General features: G+C 43.0%; 1 protein-coding gene across 1 annotated transcript in view; it reads right to left on the bottom strand.

Annotated features, from left to right (window-relative positions):
• The window catches only part of LOC147709132 (uncharacterized), a 2,423,108-nt gene that overhangs the window by 1,172,884 nt on the left and 1,237,629 nt on the right, over nucleotides 1-12,595 (bottom strand). The gene's annotated exons all lie outside the window — the stretch shown is intronic.

The following is a 12,595-nucleotide window of genomic DNA, read 5'->3' as shown; positions in this document are numbered from 1 at the left end:
CAGGAGCAGGAGAGGTGGCCGTCTCTTTTCACACCTGGCGGCTAACTTCTGGAACGGCCTGCCCCTCCATCTCTGCAAAGCCTCCGTCCTGCCTGGGTTCAGCAAAGACCTAAAGACCTGGTTCTTCGACTAATCCATCTCAGCAGCAGCAATACCCATCCCCAGTGCCTGGATACCCTCAAGTGTGATCAGCAGAGTTTTACAAATCTGATTTGTTTGATTGATTGATATTGCAGCTTGGATAAAAGTTCAGAAGTTGTCAATATCCTCAGTCATCTCCCAAACGTCCAGACTTACTATTGGGCCTCACAGTTAGTTGTAATCAATCAGTGGCTCCCCTCCCCCCAAAATGACCCGGCTTACCGATAGGATAGATATGTCCTAGGGAAGGGAGGAATCAACCGAGCACTTTACAACAAAACCCTAAAAACGATGCTGTACTGAGAAAATTAGGTTGGGAAAATAAGAACACACAAGCAACCCCACTTTGGGAGACCGGTAGACTGGGCAAGCTGGGTAACAGCAAAGGGTTTAAACAATGGGACACAATAGGATTATCAAGGGTGGGTGACGTTTGGAGCACAGGGAAAGTCACATTTACACAAATACAAGATCAGTATGAGATGGCACCTACTGAGATGTTCCGCTATCTGCAGGTCAATCACGCACTTGAAACAGTCAGTCAATAACACTTTTATTTGATTTCATTAAAATCATAAAAGGGTGTGACAAACCACCAAGGTACATTGAGCATTGAGTAATCATTTAGTAATACAGAAAATAAAAAGACAACAAAATTAATATCCTCAAGATAGAAAATGTATAAAAATGTAAACAATGCGATAGAGAAATGTGCAAGTGATTCAGTTAAAAAATATTCAGGTAAGTTCTGTTTTCTGTCCAATTCTTTTGCTGCAACGTTCCAGAGTTTTATGGCTCTACAGGACAGTTGGATCTACGAGGCTCCTAGGCATTTTATAACTGCCGCTCTGCAAGTCCTTATTTGTTCTCTCCTTAATAATTCCCGAAGGTCAGTTTTTTAATTTCTGATACTCATGGACTGATACATAAAAGATGTAATAGAGACTCATCACCTTGTCTGCAGAGACGGCATTCCTTTGTCAACCACGTCTGTTTCCAATTTGGGGTAAGATCTTTCGTGGGGAATGACCCCAGCGTTAATAGCGTCAAATTTAGCTTTCTTTGGTGGGAAAAGTGTTCGGAAAGGTACGGTTGGGCTTTCAGTGTTTTATAAGATTGTATCACCGCCCATGCATGTTGTTTTTTTGCGAAAGCTGTTTCGTCCATTGACAGTGAGATCCGTTTGGTTGCGTTATTCACAGCATTTTTACAACCAGAGTAGATAGTGATAGTAAGCCAGGCCTCCTTTAACTGTAGTGCCGAAAGCAATTCTTTTAGAGCTGTGAAAAATGATTTGTTTAGCATGGCTTGATTTTCAATCTCCTGCCAACAATAATGGGCTAAGGTGTTATCTTCGGTGGCCCTCATCCTCCAGTAATATTTAGCCAGTGCTCCTTGTCTTGCTGGTATCTGTTTTTTTAAGGCGTATTATAATCGTATTTGTGCCTGTGAGATGTGTCGAGGGATTAGAAAAAAGTTCTTAAAGAGGCTAGATTTTAGGACTATTGCGTCCTTTGTGTTCAACATTTCCAACCCATAGGATGTAGATGGCAAGAATTTTGCTGCAATTACCTTAAGCAAGTCACCTGTTGAACAACCTTAAGCTTTTTTTGTACGGTTTTAAATGCAAAGAGCAATTGTTTGGCTTTCGTTTTTCCTTGTTCGAGATGTTGCTTAAAATTGAGGTTACAATCTAATTGTAACACCAAGTATTTATATGAATCTACACTGGACAGTGGTTTCTCATTTAGCTTCCAGACGAATTAGCTTTTTTGTTTTTGTTTTATGGCATATAGAAAAGAACATGACCTTTGTATTTTGATGGTTGATTATTAATTGAGCAGAGGTGGTGTATGCTCCCAATTGGGCGATCAATCGCTGCAGGCCAATGAGTGTTTGAGCTACAAGAACGATATTGTCCGCATATTGGAGGCTTGTTATTGGTCTTTTGCCCAGTTTTGGGGGGTCAGCTTGAATTGAACAAAGGTTCTTCTCTAAGTCGGCTGGATAGATGTTAAATAAACAGGGGGCCAGCTCGCACCCCTGATTTAGTCCGTTGGTTGTTGGAATTTTGTTTGTTATACTACGCCCGTCTCCTTTCCTTATTTGAACCCATGTTTGTGAAACAGTCATCTCGCCTGACACTGTCCTTCCGGAGGCCTACAATAGAATACATGGATAATAAAGCCATAAAATCATCAACAACCAGCCAGACTCTACACAATCACTTCGGGAAAAATGGCGAGCCAATGTAGGGGTAATAGATGATACTGACTGGCAGGAGGTACTAGATTCCCCGTGGGAAGTTACGCTTAATACAGCTTAAAGTGCTCCACAGGACTTATTTCACTAGGGTAACCTTATACAAGATGGGAAAGACCGATAACCAACTATGCCTGCGGAAATGTGGCGAAATAGGCATATTCTATCACACAATATGGGAATACCAGAAATCATAACATAATGGGAAACAATTATGAACACAATTACACAAGTTAGTGAGGCCCCTGTACCACTGGAGCCTAAACGATGTCTCCTAAATGAATGGGAAGCAACAGACCAAAATCGCACGGCTCAAGCCTGGGCAACGCTAGGCATGGTGACAGCCAAACGAAATATTGCCAGACACTGGGGGGCATGAACTACTCCAACCCCTAGAGAATGGGGTAATAATATGGATATCGCCATGGTGGCTGAGAGGGCTGCATATATTCACAGATGGTGCCCCAAGAATTGGGAGCGGATGCTGGGCAAATGGAACACATTCAGGGGAGGCATTTGTACCCTACCATCTACAGGGCTTACTGTAGAAGATAATTAATAATCCAGAATACCGTAGACAAACTAACTCACCAAATGTATATCTGTGACAAAATGCATACCTGTAGATGGAAATGATGTCAAATGGAGCATAGATGTGCCATATGTAAGTTTTATTACTATAAATGTACCTGTGGCGAGTCATGGACCCAATAAACAGTAAAAAAAAAAAAAATATATATATATATATATATATATATATATATATATATATATGTATATATATACATATATATGTATATATATATATATATATATATATATATATATATATATATATATGTATATATATATATATATATATATATATATATATATATATATATATATATATATATATATATATAATATTTTTTTATAAAAAACATTTCCCTCAGTCATCAGAATGGTTTGCTTTATGAACTATGTGTCGAACCAAGACTGGCATGGAAAAGTGCAAACAAGTAAAGAGATGGCAGCTGTAAAGGTACTTGATGCCTGTGGCAAAATAAACAATGTCTACCAAAATCTCAAGCAACAAGGTCATATCTTTTCCCTTTAGAGATAGTTTGCTCCCTAAGCTGGTGACACACTTGTCAGCCAGCAAATACTACGTCGCCGAACAAAATGGCCATTCTAGAGAACAGAAAAGCTCATTAAAGATGTTTTGTATCGGTTGCAGATTAGCCTGTATTCGCTTAATACAACTAAGGAGAAAATATCAACAAACACAAAGCAAGAAAACACCAGAAGTAGCATTATCAAATGATTGGACTATGAACAAATATCACATGTTACCATTTGACCTGCAGGGGCCACTCACTGTAATTTCCGAAGGGGCCATAGAGTGTCTTCAGTCACTCTGAATGTGCACCTGCCCTTCCTCCACCCACTACTTACACATTGTTTGCCACCACCCAACCTCAAAGCAGAGTTTGACTCTCAAATTTGTAAATACGTTTTCTCCTATCAATTATCTTCGCAATAAACACTTACCTTGAAGACTTACATGTCAGCTGCAGGAATGAAAATTGTCAACTCTTCAGAGCCCTAAACTCATTTGGTGCACAGTATTACCTGCAGTAGAACTACTCTATCCCCACCCACAACAAAGGCTGTATCCTTGATCTCATCATCACCAGTCCCCTCGTGAGTTGAAACCAACTAGTGCGATTAATTGCCCTAACCTTTATTTTCCATTTTCATATCTTACATCTACCTCTGGCAGCCAACCTCACAACAAAGGTTCTCGGCATGTTTGTCTGCCAAACACCACAATGTCTCTTCCAAAACGATGGTAACACCGTGATGAGCACTTACAACAAAATCATTGGCCAAGCAACAGACATTAATGCGCCTCTGAAACTGCAGCCATGGTTTATCTCTAACTTTAACTCCAAAAGGCATGAAATCCACAAGACTGAAATTAAACAAAGGCTCTCGAAATCTCCCATCCTCCACACGAAACGCAAATCCCTAAGTAAAGCATCTAGCTTGCCTAGCCAAATTATCTATATTCTGAAATGCAACAGTTCTCAGATCCATCAAGGTCACTATCTAAATTATACTACCTAACTTCACTCTGGCTGCCAAAGCCTCCCCTGCCTTCTCTCCCCAGAAATGTGATACTCATGAACCACTTCAACAATAAAATCCTTTCTCTTCGTGTCACTTCATCACCCAATAGCACTTTGGCCTTGAGTATACCAAACACAACCACCACTTAGGATCACTTCAAGTGAGTACATCTGGATGGTCCCCCACAATAATAAAAAATCTAAAACACACCTCCTACTATAATGACACCCTTACCTGCAAGCCTTCTCAAGGAAACGTTTCCTTCTTTGCTGTTCCCTAGTGCAAACTCATAAATACATCCTTCAGTCAAGAAATATTTTGAGAGTTTCCGAAATTCAGCGAAAGCGCCCCCTTTTTTAAAAAAAAGAACAACCTCAATCCTAAATTTCCATCAAACTGCTGATGATGTCAAACCTTCCCTGGTTAGGCAAGCCCTTGAAAAACTGTGCCACACTGCAGTTTACTAATTTCATCAATGCTTGTAATCTTCACACTGTGCTTCACTTTGAATTCAGAGTACATCACTGCTTCAAAACCACCTTATTAGAAGTGCTTCATGACATCTATTGAACAGGAGGCAGCGGTATATCCCGTCTTCTCATCCTGCTTGGCAGTGATACAATCCTTGACGAGAGAATACTCTTCCTTCTTGATCACCACATAGGTATTTACCTGTATTAAAGTAATGTTACTCTTTTCTTTCAAACAACTCCAAAAATGTGAAGATGGACAATAGCATCTCAAAACCAGCTTTACATGTGGTGTCCCACAAGTCTCTATTTCAGCCCCACACTCTTTAAGCTTTACATGGAATCCCTTCCCAATGTCTACTGGAAATGGAGGTCTCTATCCATCAATACAAACAGGACATCCAAATCTAGCTCGAAACCTCCTCATTGCCTGACAAATTCATGCTATTCTCTTCTAAATATTCAAAAGTTTCCTCATTCCCAATCTCCCAAAAACCTACAATCATGCTATTTTCTTCCAAACACAAAATGTGTTAATGTTGAATAAACTGAATATCTGTGACTTCTCTCCGTCACTTTCCTCCATTGTTTCTTCTAATAATCTATTGGCTCAAACTAGACTCACCTTGAAGAAAGCGAAACCACTCTTTGCATCCTCTTGTCTAAAACCAGTGGCTCATACCTGGATTCTCTGAAGACTGGACTTCAGCAACACTGGTCTTGCAGGCATCTCCCAAGCTGCACTTCTAGAACTTAATACTATTCTGCATGTCACTGCCTGCGCACATCATCAGCCAAGTAATTCGTTCAGGTTACCCCAGTACTCATAATGTTCACTCTCACTCCCTTCTAGTCTCCACTTCCACTCTCACTCCTACTACCACTTTCGATATTCTATCGTCCATTCCAGCTTCTTGCTTCCTCCTCACCTTTCTCATTACATATTTTTGTCTGGCAAGAGTTTTTAAGTGAAAATGTAAAATAAATCATGTGTTTATACAGTGGGGACAGGTGTAACTGAAACAACTCGTAATAGACCTCCCTGGTCTTGACACAAAGTTCCTGCGTTCTTGAAAAAGGACAATCAGGGATGCCTAGTGGTATTTCTGTGTTTTATTGATACATACTCAGACATTTGTTGGCACAATCTAATCACCAGTTTTAACTTTGAGTCAATTTTTGGCATGATCATGTGGCAAGCACAGCAACAATGCATCACTTGTGATAGGTTATGCTGCCACTTACCCATTCTGCACTGGTATTACAATTCTTCTCCAATTTCAATGGCATTTCAAGTTTTATTTTACAATTTTGGTGGAAGTTCAATACTAGTAGTAATGTTACAAAACACTGACACACTCCTCTCCATCATGTGAAAGCACACAGCCGAAGCAGCTTTTCTTTACCACCTGGGGCCTGACCATTAACTGTGCGGCAGGTGCAGTGGCACTGGGGCCCATGGGTTTAAACGCACCACTGCACCCCACGAATAGCTTTTCTTTTTTCAAACAAATAGAGGTAGAGCAAATTTTTCTCACAATCATTAGGACCCTTGGCACTCTTGCAAGGCTAATGTTTACCACCACCAGTATTTGTGGATTGGGGAGCTGAATGTGCTTGTTTGTGGTTAGCCAGATATATCCTTTATCGATGAATCTTTTCATAAGGGCACTCAAGATTCAGGGGCCTGATAAGCTGCTATGGAATTTATAGACATCAAAAAGGGAAGGCTCAGCAGCCAGACACCTCCAGCTCCGGCTGGCACCACGTGTGCAAATGACACATTGTGCCTAATGGCTCATTTGTCACGCACAATGCCAGCTCCACTGATAAGAGCCACTTTTCACCGCAGCCCACCTGCTCCTGTCTTCGCCTTCACATATTTCAGATGAAGATCAATGGTAATATAAAGATGGAGTATACATCTCAGTGCTGTTTTGAAATGTGTTGGAGGAGCGTGGGCCTTTCAGATACATCAGCGGATAAAATGTAAGACAGGAGATTACACGCGCAGGGTGGGAAGACACCACTAGCGTTCTGTGCGCCTCGGATTCTCCAACCACAATTCATCTTTCATTAGGGGAGGTGCATATTCAAGATTTGTAGTTGCAAAAAATATTTATACATATCTAGGGGTGTGCTTTTATGTAATCAGACCAAAATTAGAGCATGTCAAATTATGCAGAATGCAAATTCAGCATTAGTGTAAAATGTGTTCTTGTGTCCTTTTTGGACACGAGGACACATTTTGAGCAAAAAAAGAACTAGCGGCAGAAACATAAGTATCGTTAAGGACAGCCACTCAAATTCTGGTCATTTGTGTTATTCCTGTGCTCCCCCGTCACAGTATTGCTGCAAATGCTGTGTAATTACACAACACGGCATATTGGCATAATTCTGATAATTTTGCATAACAAGCATACCATGAGATACCTGAAATAACACAAATTAGCCACTGTAATTTAAATTTCCCCCAGGCCCGCGCATTTATTAGATAGAACATAAACGTTAATTTCATGTCGTCTTTTTTCATATGGTTGCAGACGGAGCAAACAGTGCCATCTCCAAGGGATGTGCCTAAAATTCATTTTAATGGACGGTAATAGAATGACAGCTTTCTGAAAATAGCCAGCAGATGTTCCTGCACTTTACTCACCCGCGTGGTCTGTTCTTTAGCAAAGACAGTCAAATCCATCTTCTAGGCACGAGTGTGCTTTCATGGCAGGAATGCTAAAGACCTGCAGTGCCATTACTGCTGCCTACGGTGGCTGCGACAGGTCACAGCTGTGTAGTGTAGAAGCGCAGAGGCATCCATTTACAAGTATTAGATGGGGAAAAGCAGCTCTCCATTTGCATCTTTGCTCCACTGCTAGCAGAAACCTTGCTTGCTCAAGAGCCTTTTGTTCACACATTTTAATAAGGCAGTGGCATTTCTAGCGGGGTGGCAGCGGGGGCCTGTACCCAGCTCTATTTGTTCAGGCACCCCTTTGGGTCTCACTACCATAGATGTTGAATGTGCTACGAGGCGACACAGAAAAAACAAATACTGCACCTTGCTACTTGCAAATACCTTTTGTCCAAATACCTTTCACTGCAAAGCTTTGTTGCTTGCTTCAAATGTTCAAACCTGACTTTGTTGCTATGCATATATCTGTTTATACATGTGAAGATATCGGATTTTTTGATAATAACTTGGGCACTATTTGACCAATGTTCACAAAACCTTCCAAAAAACAAAAGTTCCTCCACCGTAGAGTTACACAAATTTGGCAGTATGCTAGCTTTTTATCCAGAGAGGATATTGTGGGGGTGGGTCCTAGAACGAGGACCCCTAGAGCCACATTTAGGAAGATAAATTGTGTTGCCACAACCTGCATGAACCGGAGTAACCCCCTTGCTCCAGCGACAATCCCGCAGGATTGAAAAGAAGAAAAAAAACAAGTGGGGTTGGTGTTCCTTGGGGCACAGCAAACACAAGGAGATGATGGAGAGAGTGCTGAAACTTTTCAGACACTCACCCCAAGTCACAGATCTGGGTTGAATCCATCATCAGGTGGCAAAGTGAGCTAAAGAATGATGATAGATTCAACCCAGATCTGTGACTGGGGGTGAGTTTCTGAAACGTTTCAGCGCACGTCCATCATCTCCTTTTGTTTGCTTTGTTCACCCTAAGTTGGCAGGGTATGCCCAGACGTCGTTCTCTAGCTCACTTTGCCACTGGATTCAAGCTAGCCTGGTGGATGAAGGGTGTTACCCAGAAAATGGTCCCAGGATGCTTGTTTGTGGTTCAGGGAAGACCTGGCTTGGCAGTTCGGGCTGGACTGTTCCCATGAGGCTCAGGGTCAAAGCTGATTTGCATATAGCTGGGCCTGAACTGAAGTGGCGAAGTGAGCTAAAGAATGATGATGGATTCAACCCAGATCTGTGACTGGGGGTGAGTGTCTGGAAAGTTTCAGTGCTCTGTCCATCATCTCCTTTGTTATGCTTTGTTCCTTGGGGCTCCCCAGACCCTTCAGCCAACCCCATGTCATGCAGGTCAGCTGCCCATGGGCTTTGGATGCAAGGCCTTGCAACAGGCCAGACTGCTATGTTAGTTAAAATACATGTGTATCAGGTGTTTCCCGTGAGCTGATTTACAAGAGTTTGATCCCACACTGCCCAAAAATGTATGCCTAATCAGCCAACTTGATGTGGGGGTGAAAGTCTTCTCCAAAGTATTATAAGGCCTAATGAAGTCCTGGGTGGAAAAAAACAACATAATTCCAGGCGAGGAGAGTGGTTTAAGGAAAGCCACTCTACAATTGATCACTGTTATCATCTTTGTGCGATGGGAAGGAAGTCAATAGAGTTAAGGGGCCAATTATTTTGTTGTCTTCCGTGATGCTTTTGACCTCGTGGACCGAAACTTACTGTGGGCAATGTAGAAGAAGCTTGGTTTTCACAAAGGGGTCCTCTTAATATTGTAGGAACTAAATAGTAGGAATTGTTCCAGAGTAATTTTAGATAGCAGAGGAACCCTATCAAAGAAAATACAAATTAAGAATGGCCTTCGGCTGGGTTGTGTCCTGAGCCCCCTACAGTTCTCCCTGTATTTTGGCCAACTTAACTAAAACATTAAGTTAAGTAAGTGGTCTTTGTCCCAAGATGAACAGTACCCACGTCCAATGTCAACTATCGCCTATGATTTGGTGATAGTGGACATGAAGGTAAGGGGGGTTACAAAACAATCTGGACATCTTCCATGATCATTGTTTAAATAAATTGCTCAATTTTAATCTAGACAAGACTACAATAATGGTGATAGGTAAAGTTAAGGGAGGGTTTAATTGGAACCTCCGAGGGAATAGAGTGGATCTGGTTGAAAAATATAAATACCTGGGTATGTTGTTGGATACAACGTTAAATTGGAGCGATCATGTTGATTATTGAAAGTAATTGCACGGACATCGGTATGGGGCTTAAAACAGTTAAACCAGAAGTATGATGGGCCTCCCTACAACCCATACTGTCTGCTTTTAATAATGCAATGTTATTCCCCCAATTCCATGATGGGGTGAGAGTGCTAATTTTAAATGGGAAACAGGATTGGAATCCCGAAGAGGGCAAATGTGTGAAAAGACTCCTTTCTTTACCACCAGCTATGATTCAACCAAAAGGGTAGAGTGCCAGCTCACGGCTTGGAGCTCTTTGGGGGTAGTTGCCACTCTGAAGTTTTGGCAGAGATTAACAAGGAAAGACACCAGCAAAATATCGCAACTCTGCAAAACTGAATAGAGATTAGGAATTGAAATGGGCAATTCAGGTCAGATATATGTTAGACGAACTCTGCACTAGGCTGACAATAAAGGTGGATCAGTGGAGGCAAGGACTGCGATCTCCAAATAGAAGCTATGCACTCTTGCATCTAACTGTGCGATAGATGAGTAGGGCGAACTGTGGTGTGCGAGGAAGCGACCACCTCAGAACCTCCGATAGACAAGAGAATACCCCCTCCAAAAACAATTGAGTCATGGGCATCGCCAGATGGTGTCTAAAAATGTGCCCTTCTCCTTGCCACACCGGAGGCACCCCGGGGAGGCAATCAAATCCGCCCACCACAATCGATAAGGAGGAGCCGCATTGCTATGGCCGCCCCCAGGGGGCTGCTAAGGCCTCCCTTCAGTCCTCCTCCTCGAGCGTGCCCACGTCCGCCTCCCATCACCCCTGAAGTCTCTCAAGCGTAGGCGCGCAGTGGATGACCACGGATTGATGTATCAGCAAGATCTTTTTGGTTTCCAAGTCCCCCATAAAAACTTTCGCCTCCAGCGGGCTAAACTTGGGCAGCGATTCGAGGCCCTCCAGGCTAGGGGAAAGCGCATGGTGGAGCTGAATGTACCGATAAAACTTGGACCGGGGCATGCCATATTCCACCTGTAGATCCCTGTAGGACCTGAGGGACCCGTCCCGCACCACGTCTCCCAGGGTGGAGATGTCGATGGCATCCCACCCTCTAAAGCCCTATAAGGCCGCCAGCCCTGGCAGGCGCCCATTGCGCCACAGGTGAGTCTCCCCAGTCAGGGTCTCCCACCACCCCATTCGCTTCAATGACTGCCGCCAGATTTGAAAGACAACCGGTGTTGCCGGTGGTAACTTACCCCACAGCGCCGCTGCATAGAGTATCGTGTGAAGGGTGTGAGACCCCACAAGGTGTCCATCCATCGCATAGGCCGGATCCCCCCTGTCCCCATACCACCACTCATTTAGAACTAAGAGATGCAAGGCTTGGTAATATGAACGAATATCTGAGGCCGCCAACTCACCACAGTAGGTGGAAAGAAAGCAAGTGCGTAATGCTATGTCCACTGTTCCCACCTCCCCACCCCCGCCCCCGGATGTGTCTCTTTTTAACTCTTTTATTGTATGTATTATTTTAGGATGTATTTATGGGAATGCTTTATAGACCCCAGTCTAAATAAACACATTTCCAGTTCCGATCTGAAGCTAAAACATAACATTTTAAACAAAAAAAACTCAAATTCACCAGATGTAGTTCAATGAAGAAATTGAAACTCTGAGAAGTCGCCATGCATGATGGTTTATGTTCTCACATACTACATACACAACTCATGACATTTTCTATGATATCCTTGATAACATCTTTCATGACATCTGAAATTACATCACTGATGACATCACTGTGCATGGTGGGTGTGCATGTTATAGTTACCTCAGTGTTTTGTTTTAGTTTAAACACCTCATCCCATAAGAGGCAGTCCACTTGCAAACTGTCTAGATCCAAACATATAGCGTGAACGTACTATCAACAAATTTTTGTTGCATTGGGAACTATAACGCTTGTACATACATTGCACAGCTCATTTTTTTTTTTTTTTTTTTGTAAATATCTTTTTATTGCAGCAAAGACAGATAAGCATACAGTGCAGTTTATGCCATTCCCCTTGATGCTCAGTGTGTGCTCCGCTCCCACACCCCTGTATCACACAGCCATTCAGCTCGCACCCCGGAGGTCGAGCGGCAATGTCGCAGGTACATAAGAAACTGCGCTGGAGCATTCTGTGCATGGCTACAGCCACCAAGCGGATGGGAAACGGCAGCGCTGCTTTTCGGACCTAACACTCCCTCTCCCCTGTCCCAAGTCCAGTTTAAGCCAAGAGTTTCTGTACAACCTCCTTGAACATACCCCCCTCCCCTTCCCCTTAACCCCCTCAACTTTTCCTACCCGCCTCCCCCGTCTAGGATTCCCCCCCCCCAACTCTTCCTGCCCCTGCCCAGACCCCCCACCCCCCCAGGCGTGCCAGAGTATCACCTATACATTGCACAGCTCATATGCTAAATCTACTAATTTAAATGCTCAATATTAGCTCCCTGCGGAGCACGCTGACCATTTTACTCAGAATTCTGTTACGTTTCGTTGGAGAACTTTGCCTAGATTTCCCTCTGATACCGACTAGTGCCTGGCACCTGCTATATTATATTGATGTTTCTACCACCCCACACCCCCCAACGCTATTGGTCGGTGAGGAAAAGCAATGATAAAGTTTCAGTGTCGGCTGATGGCAATGTTCTATGGATCCTGAAAGCAGACATTTGGGTGATTCTGATGGACC

Source organism: Lissotriton vulgaris, chromosome 6, assembly GCF_964263255.1.
Source record: "Lissotriton vulgaris chromosome 6, aLisVul1.2, whole genome shotgun sequence".
Lineage (NCBI taxonomy): Eukaryota > Metazoa > Chordata > Amphibia > Caudata > Salamandridae > Lissotriton > Lissotriton vulgaris.
This window is presented reverse-complemented; position numbering and strand designations above follow the sequence as displayed.